The sequence below is a fragment of the Nyctereutes procyonoides genome, unplaced genomic scaffold (assembly GCF_905146905.1).
Source record: "Nyctereutes procyonoides isolate TBG_1078 unplaced genomic scaffold, NYPRO_anot_genome, whole genome shotgun sequence".
Lineage (NCBI taxonomy): Eukaryota > Metazoa > Chordata > Mammalia > Carnivora > Canidae > Nyctereutes > Nyctereutes procyonoides.
Genome location: NW_026575141.1, coordinates 13,338,041 through 13,351,327, shown reverse-complemented (window position 1 = coordinate 13,351,327; position 13,287 = coordinate 13,338,041).

The following is a 13,287-nucleotide window of genomic DNA, read 5'->3' as shown; positions in this document are numbered from 1 at the left end:
GCCCTAAGAGATGGTTGGCCAGAGAAGTTAAATGAGCTTGATTCCCTCAGGATTTGGGGAAAGCAAAGTCTACCTCCAATAGATTCCATGCAGGTGGCTGCTGTATGACTTCTGAACTCTCTAAGGTATAGGTCTGAAATCAGAACTATAACTGGGATATACCATCCCCTCATTTTAGATTACTAGATTTAGGCTAGATTTAGGGAAATGAGGTAGATTAATAGAGATGCAGTTTGTGAAAATAACTCAGACATCTTCTGGGCTTTACTGACTCACAGTAGAAAGATGTTCTGGTCTTGTATCAGAGGTAGTAGCAGAAAATAATGAATTATAAATAATTAACCTTGTGCTTTGATAGTGGAGGCTACAAAGAAAGTAGTAGCATTTATGGAATCCTATAGCTTTGTAATATTACTTGAAATCTGGAATTGTGATACCTCTATATTTGTTTTTCCTTTTCAAGATTGTTTTGGCTGTTTGGGGTCTTTTGTGGTTCCATACAAATAGGATCATTTGTTCTAGTTATGTGAAAAATGCTACTGGTATTTTGATGGGGATTACATTAAGTGTATACATTGCTTTGAGTAGTAAGAACATTTTTGTTTTAAGATTTTATTTATTTATTCATGAGAGACACACAGAAAGAGGCAGAGACATAGGCAGAGGGAGAAGCAGGATCCCTTTGGGGGAGCCCATCCCAGGACCCCAAGATCATGACCTGAGCCAAAGGCAGATGCTCAACCATTGAACCACCCAGGTGCCCGGGGACATTTAAACAATATTTGCTTTTTAAATCCATGAGCATAGAGTATCTTTCCATTTGTTTGTGTTGTCTTCAATTTATTTCATCAATGTTTTATAGTTTTCAGAGGGCAGGTCTTTCACCTCCTTGGTTAAGTTTACTTAGGTATTTTATTATTTTTGGTGTAGTAAATAGGATTGCTTTTTAAATTTCTCTTCCTGTTGCTACAGTATTAGTGTATAGAAATGCAATGGATTTCTGTACAATGACTTTGTATTTACAAACTTACTGAATTTATTAGTTTGAGTAGATTTTTCGTAGAGTCTTTAGGGTTCTCTATATACGGTATCATGTCATCTGTGAATAGTGAAAGTTTTACTCCTTGCTTGCTAATTTGGATGCCTTTAAATTCCTTTTTATTGTCTGATTCCTGCAGCTGGACTTCTAATATTATGTTGAATAAAAGTGGTGAGAGTAGACATCCTTGTTTTGTTTCTGATCTTAGGGGAAAGCTTTCAGCTTTTCAGCATTGAGTTTTATGCTAGATGTGGGTTTTCCATATACAGCCTTTATTATGTTGATGTAAGTTTCCTCTAAATCTACTTTGTTGAGGGTTCCTATCATGAATAAATGATTACTTTGTCCAGTGCTTTTTTACAACTGTTGAAATCATCATATCATTTTTATTCTTTCTCTGATGTGATATAGCACATTGAATTATTTGTGAATATTGAATCACCCTTGCACATCAGGAATGAATCCCTCTTAACTATGGCAAATGATTGCTTTAATGTATTATTGGATTCATTTTGCTAGTATTTTGTTGAGGGTTTTTGCATCTATGTTCATCAGAGCGGCCTGTAGTGGCTTTTTTTTTTTTTTATTTTATTTTGTAGTATCTTTATCTGGTTTTGGTGTCAGTGTAATGCAGGCCTCAAAGAATGAATTTGGAAGTGTTCATTCCTCTTCCTTTTTTTTTTTTTTTTTTTTTTTGGAATAGTTTGAGAAGAATATGCATTAAGTCTTCTTTAAATGTTTGATAGAGGGCAGCCTGGGTGGCTCAGCGGTTTAGCGCCGCCTTCAGCTCAGGGCCTGATCCTGGAGACCTGAAATCAAGTCCCATGTCAGGCTCCCTGCATAGAACCTGCTTCTCCCTCTGCCTGTGCCTCTGCCTCTCTCTCTTCTCTCTCTCTCTCTCTCTCTCTGTGTGTGTGTCTCTCATGAATAAATAATTTTTTTAAAAAAATAAATAAATGTTTGATAGAATTCCCCTATAAAGTGTTTTGGTCTTGGACTTCTGTTGGGAGTTTTTTGATTCCTGATTCAGTTTCATTGGTAGTAATCTGTCTGTTTAAATTATTTATTTCTTTCTGACCCAATTTTGGTAGGTTATATGTTTCCAGGAAATTATTTGTGTCTTCTAGTTTGTCCAGTATGTTGGCATATAATTTTTCATAATATTCTCTTATATTTGTTTCTATTTCCATAGTGTCAGTTATCATTTCTCCTTTTTCATTTGTGATTTTGTTGAGTCCTAGCTCTCTTGTTTTGATGATACTGGCTAGAGATTTATAAATTTTGTTGATCTTTTCAAAGAACCAGCTTCTGATTTCATTGATCTGTTCTATGATCGTTCTTTTCAGTTGTTTCTGTTTTACTTTTACTCCATTCTTTATTATTTCTTTCTCTGTGCTAGTTTTGGGTTTTGTTTGCTCTTTTTTTTTTTTTTTAGCTCTTTTAGGTGTAATGCTAGGTTATTTATTTGATATTTGTCTTCTTGAGATAAGCCTGTATTGCTTATAAACCTCCCTCTTAGAACTATTTTTGCTATTTTGCAAAGATTTTGGACCCTTGTGTTTTCATTTTCATTTGTCTCCATGTATTTTTTTAAAAAGTTTCTCTTTGATTTCTTGGTTGACCCATTCATTTAGTAGCATGTTATTTAACCTCCATGTATTTGTGGTCTTTTAGATTTTTTTCTTGTGGTTGACTTCTAGTTTCATTGCATTGTGGTCAGAAAAGATGCATGAAATGACTTTGACCTTTTTGAATTTGTTGTAACTTGCTTTGTGGCCTTACATATGATCTATTGTGGAGAATGTTCCATGTGCCCTTGAAAAAAATGTGCATTCTGCTGTTTTAGAATGGAATGTTCTGACTATATCTGTTAAATCCACCTGGTCCAGTGTGTCATTCAAAGTCACTGTTTCCCTGTTGATTTTCTGTTGGGATGATCTGTTCATTGATGTAAGTACGGTGTTAAAGTCCCCTACTATTATTGTATTACCATTCATTAATTCTTTTATTGTTATTAACTGTTTTAATTATTTGGATGTGCCCATGTTGGATGCATAAATATTTATAATTATTATGTCTTCTTGTTGGTTGTCCCCTTAATGATTATATAGTGCCCTTCTTTGTCTCTTGTTACACACTTTATTTTTTATTTATTTATTTTCTTAGAGAGACTGTGCATGTGTGCATGGGGGAAGAACAGAGGGAGAGGGAAATAGAGAATCTTATACAGGCTCCACACCCAGTGTGGAGCTTGATGTAGGATTTGATCTCATGACCCTGTGATCATGACCTGAGCAGAAATCAAAAGTTGCTTAACTCACTGAACCACCCAACCACCCCCTACAGACTTTGTTTTAAGGTCTATTTTGTCCTACATAAGTATTGCTACTCTGGTTTTCTTTTGACATTCATTTATGTAATAAATTTTTCTCTATCCCCTCACTTTCAATCTGCAAGTGTCTTTAAGTTTGAAATGAACCTCTTATAGGTAGTATATGAATGCGTGTTGTTTTTTTAATCCACTCTGTGACCCTGTGTCTTCCTATAGAAGTGTTAGTCTGTTACTATTTGAAGGAGTTTTGATAGGTATGTATTCATTGTCATTTTGTTACTTGTTTTATGGTGGTTCCTTTTTTCCTCTTGCTCTTTTCTCTTATGATAAGAGCTTTCTTTCTTTAGTAATATATTTAGATTTCTTTCTCTATTTTTTGAGCAACTGTTACTGGTTTTTTGACTTCTGGTTACCATTAGGTTTGTAATAACATCTTCTGCATATAGCAGTCTATAGTAAGTTGATGGTTGCTTAAGTTTGAACCCATTCTTTTCCCTTCCTCCATGATTTAGTTATATGGTGTAATAGTTTATACCTTGTTATTTTGTGAGTCTCTTGAATGATTTTTATAGATATACTTATTTTTACTGCTTTTCTGCTTCCTTACTCTTTATTTCCACTCACAGAGTCACCTTTAACATTTCTTAAAGGGATGGTGTAGTGGTCATAAATTCCTTTAACTTTTGTTTGGGAAAAGTTTCTCTCCTATTCTGATTGAAAGCCTTACTGGATAGAGTATTATTGGTAGCAGATTTTTTCCTTTCAGTACTTTGAATACATCACGCCACTTCTTTCTGGCCTGCAAAAACTCTGTTGAAAAATCAGATGATAGCCTTAAGTGGTTGGTCTTGTATGTAACTGCTTTCTTTTCTTTTGCTGCTTTTAAAATTTTCTTTGTCACTACTTTTTGCCATCTTAATTACTATGCATCTTGATATGAATCTCTTTGTGTTGATTTTGTCGGAGAATTTCTATTGTCTCTGGATCTGGATTTCTGTTTCCTTCTCCACATTCAGAACATTTTCAAATATTAGTTCGTTAAATAAATTTTCTGCCCCTTGACTAGGAATCGGAATTGATGGGCGGTATTTGCTATGGAATCCCCCAGGACAGCGTGGACCCTGCTGGATACAGTGTATGGCATATGTTAAGTAGTGCTCTATACTTAGCATAGTCATGGCACTATACTGCCGCTTACAACAAGCAAAATGAAAAGTTGATAGTATTACTAAATTTTCCTTTATCCTGTACATTTCAAAAAAAAAAGGGCATATGCAATATTTACATTTTTAATTCAGTTTACAGAATGGAACCAAAATATATAAATGTTGTTTGCTAAAACTTCACAATGTATATTGGGTCTTTGTACATTTTGCCTGACTTACCTTAAATTTAAAATATTTTTTGCTATATAAACTTTAACAGTCATTAAACAGTGTTTTCTTTTTGGGTACGTATTGTTTCTGGATATCAGGATGTTAAATATATTTCTTGCTATTGTGATATGACAAAAGACCTTATCTTGCTCTGTCTTCCACTGTACACTCTGTATATAAGGGTCAATGTGATGCTGCTGGAGATGACAATAAATGGATCTAGAATAGTGCATTTTATTTAGTCTATATTGATCATGGATGCTCTCAACAGCCATATGCAATAAAATAAAATACATTATTTATGAAATGAAAAAAAAATTCTGTCCCTTTTCCTTTCTCTTCATATCTGGGATTCTTATAATGTGAATGCTATTATACTTGATGGTGTCACTGAGCTCCTTAGGTCTATTCTCATTTTCCATGATTTTTTTCTCACCTGCTAGCTTGATTACTTTTCTGCCTTCCTAGTCAGTGATTTGCTTTTCTTCTTTTAAGTCTACAATTTATTCCATCTCGTGTATTTTTAATTTCATTCATTGTGTTCTTCATCTCTGGTTCTTTAATTCTTAAGGTCTCAATGATGTCCTCCACTCTTTTCTCAAATCCGGTGAGTATCTTTATGATCATTACTTTAAATTCTCTATCAGGCATATTATCTCCATTTTTGCTTAGGTCTTTTACTGTGATTTTGTCCTGTTTCTTCATTCTGTCTCATTTTATCTAACTCTGTGTCTCTTTCTCTGTGTTACTAAAAGACAGCTATATCTCCTGCACTTGAAAGTCATGACTTTTTAAGAAGAGATCCTCTAGTGCCCTGATGTGCAGTGTCCCCTCTTCACTAAAACCTGGCACTTCAGGAAATGTACAGGAGCATGTGTGGTTCTTGAATTCTGCTGTTATGGCTCAGCCACTTTTTCCTCAGTGCCATCACCTGTAATGGCTCTCTTTACCTCTTGTGGACCCCGTGGTGTTGGTGGCCTAGTCGAAGGACACTTGGAGCTTGAGTTGAGTCAGATTACATTTGACAGAGATGTAGTAGCATCAAGCTGCAGGGTGCTTTCGTTTTGCTGTCCCTTGAAAAGCTCTCATTGATGGCCACAGCCTGTAGTCAGACTAGCTGTCTGCTTACAGCCCACTGCTTGGGCCTCCATCTGGCTGGTGTGTTATCTTTTTCTTTCTCTCTCTGGGGTACCTCTCTGGGGTAAAATGACTAGAGGAGTCATTTTAGAGTGGTGCTGGCCACTGTAGGGGCTGTTTGTGCACTACCAGGCCTGTGGCATCACCTGAATGGGCTCCAGCCAAGAGTGTTTTGGAGAGAACAAACATGCTGAAGAATGGCAGGTGGGTAGAATGGCAGAAGCAATGGTGCTAGTGAGCTTTGTGTACTGGTTTTCTCTGTGGGAGGGGCCCTACAGTGCCTGGACTGAGGCAGGCTATCTGGAGGGATAAATTGGTGGAAGCACACAGCCTGGAGGTAGGGTGAAGAGGGCTCAGGCTGCAGTGTTAGCAAGGTAAGTCCCCTGTGGCTGTGTGTGTTTACTCTGGGAGGTGGGGGAGGGGAATGGAGCCTTCCAATTCCTTTCTTCCTAGAGGATTTCTCTAGAGATCCCTGTCCCTCCAGAATAAGCTCTGAGATTAGTAAATAAATCTCTCTTCTGTATGCCCCAGGCACCTTTCAAACTGCTGCTTCTTTGTGATATCTCCATGAGCCGTCCAATTGTGTTGTTTCTTTAAGGGCAATGGGATTCAATGTCTCTTGCCTAGTGGCTGTCCCAGAACCAAGCCCATTGTTTGTTTTCCTTTCCTTTCCTTTCCTTTCCTTTCCTTTCCTTTCCTTTCCTTTCCTTTCCTTTCCTTTCCTTCTTCTTTCTTTCTTCTTTCTTTCTTTCTTTCTTTCTTTCTTTCTTTCTTTCTTTCTTTCTTCTTCTTTCTTTCTTTTTCTTTCTTCTTTCTTCTTTTCTTTCTTTCTTTTTTTCTTCTTTCTTTCTTTCTTTCTTTCTTTCTTTCTTTCTTTCTTTCTTTCTTTCTTTCAAGTTTTAAGACTAGCTGGTTATAAAGACTCATGAAATTTCTCCCTCTGGTTCTTGAAGCCAAATATTAGGGGATTAGTCTTCCCCATGTAGCTCCCTGGTGTGCAGGTCTGTTTCTCTCCCTTTTCCATGTGCCTGTGGCATCTCCCCCCGTACAATCCCATAACCCACTTAGCTTCCAACTGTGTCTCTGCCCTTCCTACCCTTTCAACTTGACTTCTTCTCTGCGTAGTTGTGGGGTTTGTTCTGCTAGTCTTGAATTCATTTTCTGTGTAATTTATACTAATGTTATTACCTAGTTGTATCCTTAGAATAGTTGTTTAGGAAAAAGACTGGTTTAGAGAGCTTTTTTTTTTATATATATAGAATATGAACACTGGTAAAAATAGTCCTCAGTAGTGTTAGCATTGGCAGTAAAATGATAGAAAGCAAAGTATTGTTCTGTCACATCATTTTTATGCAGTTCTTTTAATCTAAGTTACAAGTAAGAAGACATAAAGAATTTTTTCCCGGCTTTTTATTTTTGGTGTACTCTCAATAGCTTATTTTTGCTTTTGTTTTCCTTGCCTGAGGAGACATAACTATGAAAATGCTGCTCAGGTTGATGTCAAAGAGATTACTGCCTAAGGAATTTTTTATGGTTTCAGGTCTCACATTTAAGACTTTAGTCTATTTTTAAAAAGATTTTATTTATTTATTCATGAGAGACACACAGAGAGAAGCAGAGACATAGGCAGAGGGAGAAGCAGGCTCCTCACAGGGAGCTTAATGCAAGACTGGATCCTGGCACCCCAAGATCATGACCTGAGCTGAAGGCAGATGGTCAACTGCTGAGCCACCCCAAGTGTCTCAGGATTTCAATTTACTTTGAGTTTATTTTTGTCTATGGTGTAAAAAAAAAGTGATCCAGTTACATTCTTCACTATTTATTAAAGAGACTGGCTTTTCTCCATCATATATTTTTGGGTCTTTGGTTGCAGATTAATTAACCATATAAGCATGGATTTATTTCTGGTGCTCTATTCTATTCCATTAATCTATGACTATTTTTGTGCTAGTACCACAGTGTTTTGATTACTACAGCTTTATAATATATCTTGAAATCCAGAATACCTCCAGCTTTGTTCTTCTTATTCAAGATTGCTTTGGCTATCCACAGTCTTTTGTGGTTTCATACAAATATTAGTATTATTTGTTTTAGTTATATGAAAAATGCTATTGGTATTTGATAGGTATTGCATTGAATCTGTAGATTGTTTTGGGAAGCCTGGACATTTTAACAATATTAATTCATCCAGTCTATGAGTATGGAATAGCTTTCCAATTATTTGTGTTATCTTCAATTTCTTTGATCAGTGTCTTATAGTTTTCAGTCTTTTATCTCTTTGGTTAAATTTATTGGTAGGTATTTCATTCTTTTTGGTGTACTGTAAATGGGATTATTTTCTTAATTTCTTTCTGCTTTTTCACTATCAGTGTATAGGAATGAAACAGCTTTCTATATATTAATTTTAGTTCATTGAGTTGATTTATTCTAGTATATCTTTGGTGAAGTTTTAGTTTTCTATATATAGTCATTTCATCTGCATATAGGGACAGTTTAACGTTTTTTGGTTGCCTTTGTTTTTATTTCTTTTTTGATTGCTGTAGTTAGGATTTCCAGTACTATGTTGGATAAAAATGGCAAGAGTGGGCATCCTTGTCATGCATGTTCTTGATCTTACGGGAAAAGCTGTCAGTTACCACTGACTATGATGTTAACTGTGGTTTATCCTACGTGGATTTTATTATGTTGAAGTATGTTCCCTCTAAACCCACCTTGTTTGAGAGTTTTTGTCATGAATATATGTCACATTTTGTCAAAAGTTTTGTTCTGCATCTATTGAGATGAGCATATGGTTTTTATCCTTCATTTCATTGATGGACTGCATCACATTGATTTGTGGATATTAAACCAGGAAGGATATTTATTTAACCAAAAATTCTTCAAAATAATAACTCTTTTGATCAACATTTTATTGTGTACTTGTAATGAGCTTGCTGGGTTTTGCTAACAAATATGCATACTGTGTATATTCCTTATTTTTACTATACATTTGCTTTAACTGCCTTTGCCAAATTATCTAACATCAATGTATTAAAAAAAATGCCTGACTGGCTCCAGGTAGTAGTCCATTTGGTTTGGATTAGTCTCCAATCAACCTCTTTTCTTTAAAACACAAAGCTTGTAACAATGTACCATTTCTGTTTTTATAGAGTTTGATGAGCTTTAAAATGTTTTGAATTCTTAGGGAAAAGTTGGCCTGTAAATAAAATTCGAGCTAACTTTTATTTTAAATTTGGTAGCTTGGTATAGTTCTTAAATAGGCCCAGTCCTCATATTAGACTTAGGCATTTTATTGTGAGTATTCTGTTTTTGCCAGTATTCTGAAAATAGAATTTGATGGTCTAGGTATTCTTTTTCAGTGGGTTTTGCAGCATTTTCACTTCTGTTTCCTAACAGACATTTTATATATTTCATGTCAATGTCTAATAATCTTCTAGGGGTAATGATGTGCTTTACTTATCATTAAAGGCTAAGGCTATATGGGAAGTCTACTGATATGAACTGTGGAGAGTCAGCACTATTGCAGTCGATAAGTCAGGGCTGTGTTGAGGGCTCCAAGGAGACTAAATATTTTATTCACAGAGTAATTCAATGTATGTCTGAAGGTCTCTTCCAAGAGTATGCCTATCAGGAAAATGCTGAATATATAATATTAGCAAGAGAAAAGCATTTTTAGCCACATGTATCTCTGCCAAAGTGAGTTGGCCAGTATCCTGTAAGATACACTTGAAGCACATACAGAACTTTATTTTTTAAAGGGAACAATGTAACTCTTCACCTAAAGCTAAAAGCTGAAAAGTGAATTCTTTATCTTGACATACCCTCCCTTTTCCCCCAAATTATAGAGTGAGGAATGTTTAGCCATCCTAGTGATCTAATAGACTAGGTGTCTGAAATCATTTAAAGTGCTTTGCAATAGCTGTGACTATATTCACTGTGAAGTTTAAAATACCTCTTTCCCCCCCACCCACGTGAAAACTTTGGTTTGAACATTTAAATACCGATATCTCTGCTAATAACTAAACTCCTGAAGAGGTTGCCTGTAATATCTGAAAGTGTGTTAAATAGGAAAATAATCAGTCTTCCGTTCTCAAGTTATTGTTACACATTTAGAGACAGTTATTCAATGTCTATAATTTATGAACGAGAGAAAGGGCATAAAACTCTCTTCTAAAACAAATATTACCTCCTATGACCCTCAGGTTTTATTACTTGGGTAGTCAGGTTTTTATCTATAGGTTGAAATCAGACTACAATCTCAACCTTGACTGCACTTCGGTATCACCTGAGGAGCTTTAAAATGTCCTTGCATCTAGATCCCAGAACCAGAGTTTCTGAATTAATTGCTCTGAAGTATGCCTTGGCCATTGGTTGAGTGACTGTAGAGGAAGCTAAGATGCAGCTTCTAGGTAACCCCTTAAAACTCTCATGGTGATTTTTCTACTGTTTGTCATGACATACATGATCCCAAGTCTTATGGAGTCAAAAGAGAAGGGAAAACAATATATATTTTTTTAACTGTTAGAGTGGGAAAAGAGATTTGTCACCCATATGAGCTTTTTCCAAAGTAACCTTCTTTAAGTTGTACTACAGGATCATAACTTTGTATCCATGACTAAGTAAAACAGACAAACAAACAAAACAAAACAAAACAAAACAAAACAAAAAACATCAGTAAAACCTCTGACGATTCTGTATACCAACAAAATTTGGTTGACAGTACACAAATCAAGGTAATATTGGTAGACAATTTTCACTGCATCTCCTATGTGCTGCATGTCTTGAAAGCAGAAGCACTATCTTTTGTTCCAGACTCCTTTCCAGGATGTTGGTATAGTGAATAGCTTTGGAAGATAAACACAGTATCTCCTTTTGGAGCAAATAGCTAGCTAGCATGCTTACCATCTACTGTGAACGTTATATGTTTGCTAAGCTCAGGATTTTTCTCCAATAATATAAGACACTCTATATTCAGACATTTACCTGGGCCTATCATCATTCCTTGTAGGAATGATGGGACAAAAGGAAGTGATGAAAATATACTGATGCTCATGCTTCTTGTTTGGCCAAGAGTAATAAAGCACTTTGTCTCTGGCTCAAGAGTCTCATGTCTTCTCTAAGCATCTATAGAACAGCAGCCGTCTAGATTGTTGGTTTCCCAGTAAAAATTCTCAGACCTTTCACAGTTATTACCAAGTAACAATGCTACAACATTTTTAAGAACTTTAAAGAAAAGAACGCTTGAGTCAAGGGCTATTTTGTTGTGGCTTCCTTAATGTAGCAAGTCTATATAACATGTTTTAACCATGGAGAAGATCCAGGAATACTGTACTCATTAGGTTTCTTTGAGGTTTTTAGAGATAAAGACCTTCATCTAACCAAGCCATGACTGGAGGACTTGAAAAATGGTAATCATTCAAATTATTTAAGTGGAAATCTAAGAAACTTAAAGTGAGGACAAGTGTTGAAGGCAAGTATGTTAATAAGTTGTAATGAATGGACGACACAACTAAACGCTGGGAGATAAATAAAAGGATAAAGAGAAATGTAGAATAGACTCATTGACTGCTACGTAGTGAATAAATAATCATAAAAGGATATTATCAAAAGCTAGTCACCTCTACATTAGATGCCTTTTTAGGAAAAAGAACTTGAAGCATTATAAAATGCATGAGTAAAAAAATAACTACTAGAACAATAATTTAAACTTTACTAAGTAACAAAGAAATACAATAAAACATTAAAAAATAAATTAGAAATGGTAATAACACAAAGTACATACAGTAAATACAGCATAGAATAGGCCAATCATAAGAATTATATCAATAAATATAAATAGGCCTATCTCACTCACTGAAAGAGAAGGATTTTCATATTGGCTTACAAAGTACAGTTATACTGTAAGATAAAGTGATTCACGGTGGCTAAAAAGTAAGGAACTAATGGACTAGTGTAGCACAGCACATAAATGTAAACAGTAAAAACATGACCAGTTATCATACTGGTAAAAGACAAGGGAGAAAGCAGGCCAAAAGTAACAGATGAGAAAGAAATATTAGAAAGTAAAGGCTACATTTACGTTGGTGATAAAACAGTATGGATCCCATTGCACCAAACAGCAAAAACTTTACGAGGCAAAAGAAAGGACAGATGCAAAGCAATAGTAAGTAGACTTTAAAATGACATTCTTAATCTAATACAGATCAAGCAGACAATAATTAGGAAGTATTTAGATCAAAGCAGCACTACTAGTAAGGTAGACCTTACAGATGTCAAACTTCTTAAAAGCACAGGAATGTTTACAAAACATAAAAACAATAAATTCCGTATAACAGAAAAAGTGTAAATAGTAATCTCTTATCACAGTGCAATAAACTAGAATAGTGACAAAATAAAAAAGCCAAAATCTCTTTAATATGAAAATTGAAAAACCATTGAAATGGTAAAAGGAAAATAAAAAATGAATTTTAAGAATTTCTAAACAAAAATAATAAAACTCTCTATGTTAGACTCTATGGGGTACAACTTAAAGCAGTGACTAGAAGAAAATCCTTAAGCCTTTTTTTTTTAAGATTTTATTTATTTATTCATGAGACACACACACACACACACAGAAAGAGAGAGAGAGAGAGAGAGGCAGAGACACAGGCAGAGGGAGAAGCAGGCTCTGCTCAGGGAGCCCGAAGTGGGACTTGATCCTGGGACTCCAGGATTACGCCCTGGGCTGAAGGCAGGCACTGAACCACTGAGCCACCCAGGGATCCCAACCATAACTTATTTTTTCAATAAAAAAGAATGACATACATAAGATATATTCCTAGCTCAAATAGCTAGAAAAAAGAAAGGTATAAGACAGAATAAATATAAAAGCACAATGAGATAGAAAGAAAAACATTAAAACAACAAATAAATTACAATGCTGGCTATCTAAGAAAAATTCAACAATATAGACCAAGCCCTAACTGGCCTTTAAAAAAAAGTGAAAAACACAAGTCAGCAAAATAAAGTATAAAGGGAAACACTATTGGGAAAGAAGAAATCTCAACTATCTTTTTCAAAATTTGAAATTCTATGTAATAGTATAATTTATGAAGAAAATATAATCTCCTAAATTGATGCTAATTGAGATTGAAAATTTAAACAAGCTGAACTTCTATGGAATAAATAAAGCAAGCAGTGAAGAACTATCCCAGTAAAAGCTTCACACTAAGATGACTTCATGGGATGTTAAAAAAAAAAAAAAAAACATCAAAGAAACTTGATCCCAGTTCTACTTGAAATATTCCAGTAAATAGGAAAAAGATAGAAAACTTCCAAATTATTTTTATGAAACAAGTATAATACTGTTTCTGAACTAAGAATGCAAAGAAGTAGTGACTATGAATGTAAGAGTTCTCAATCAA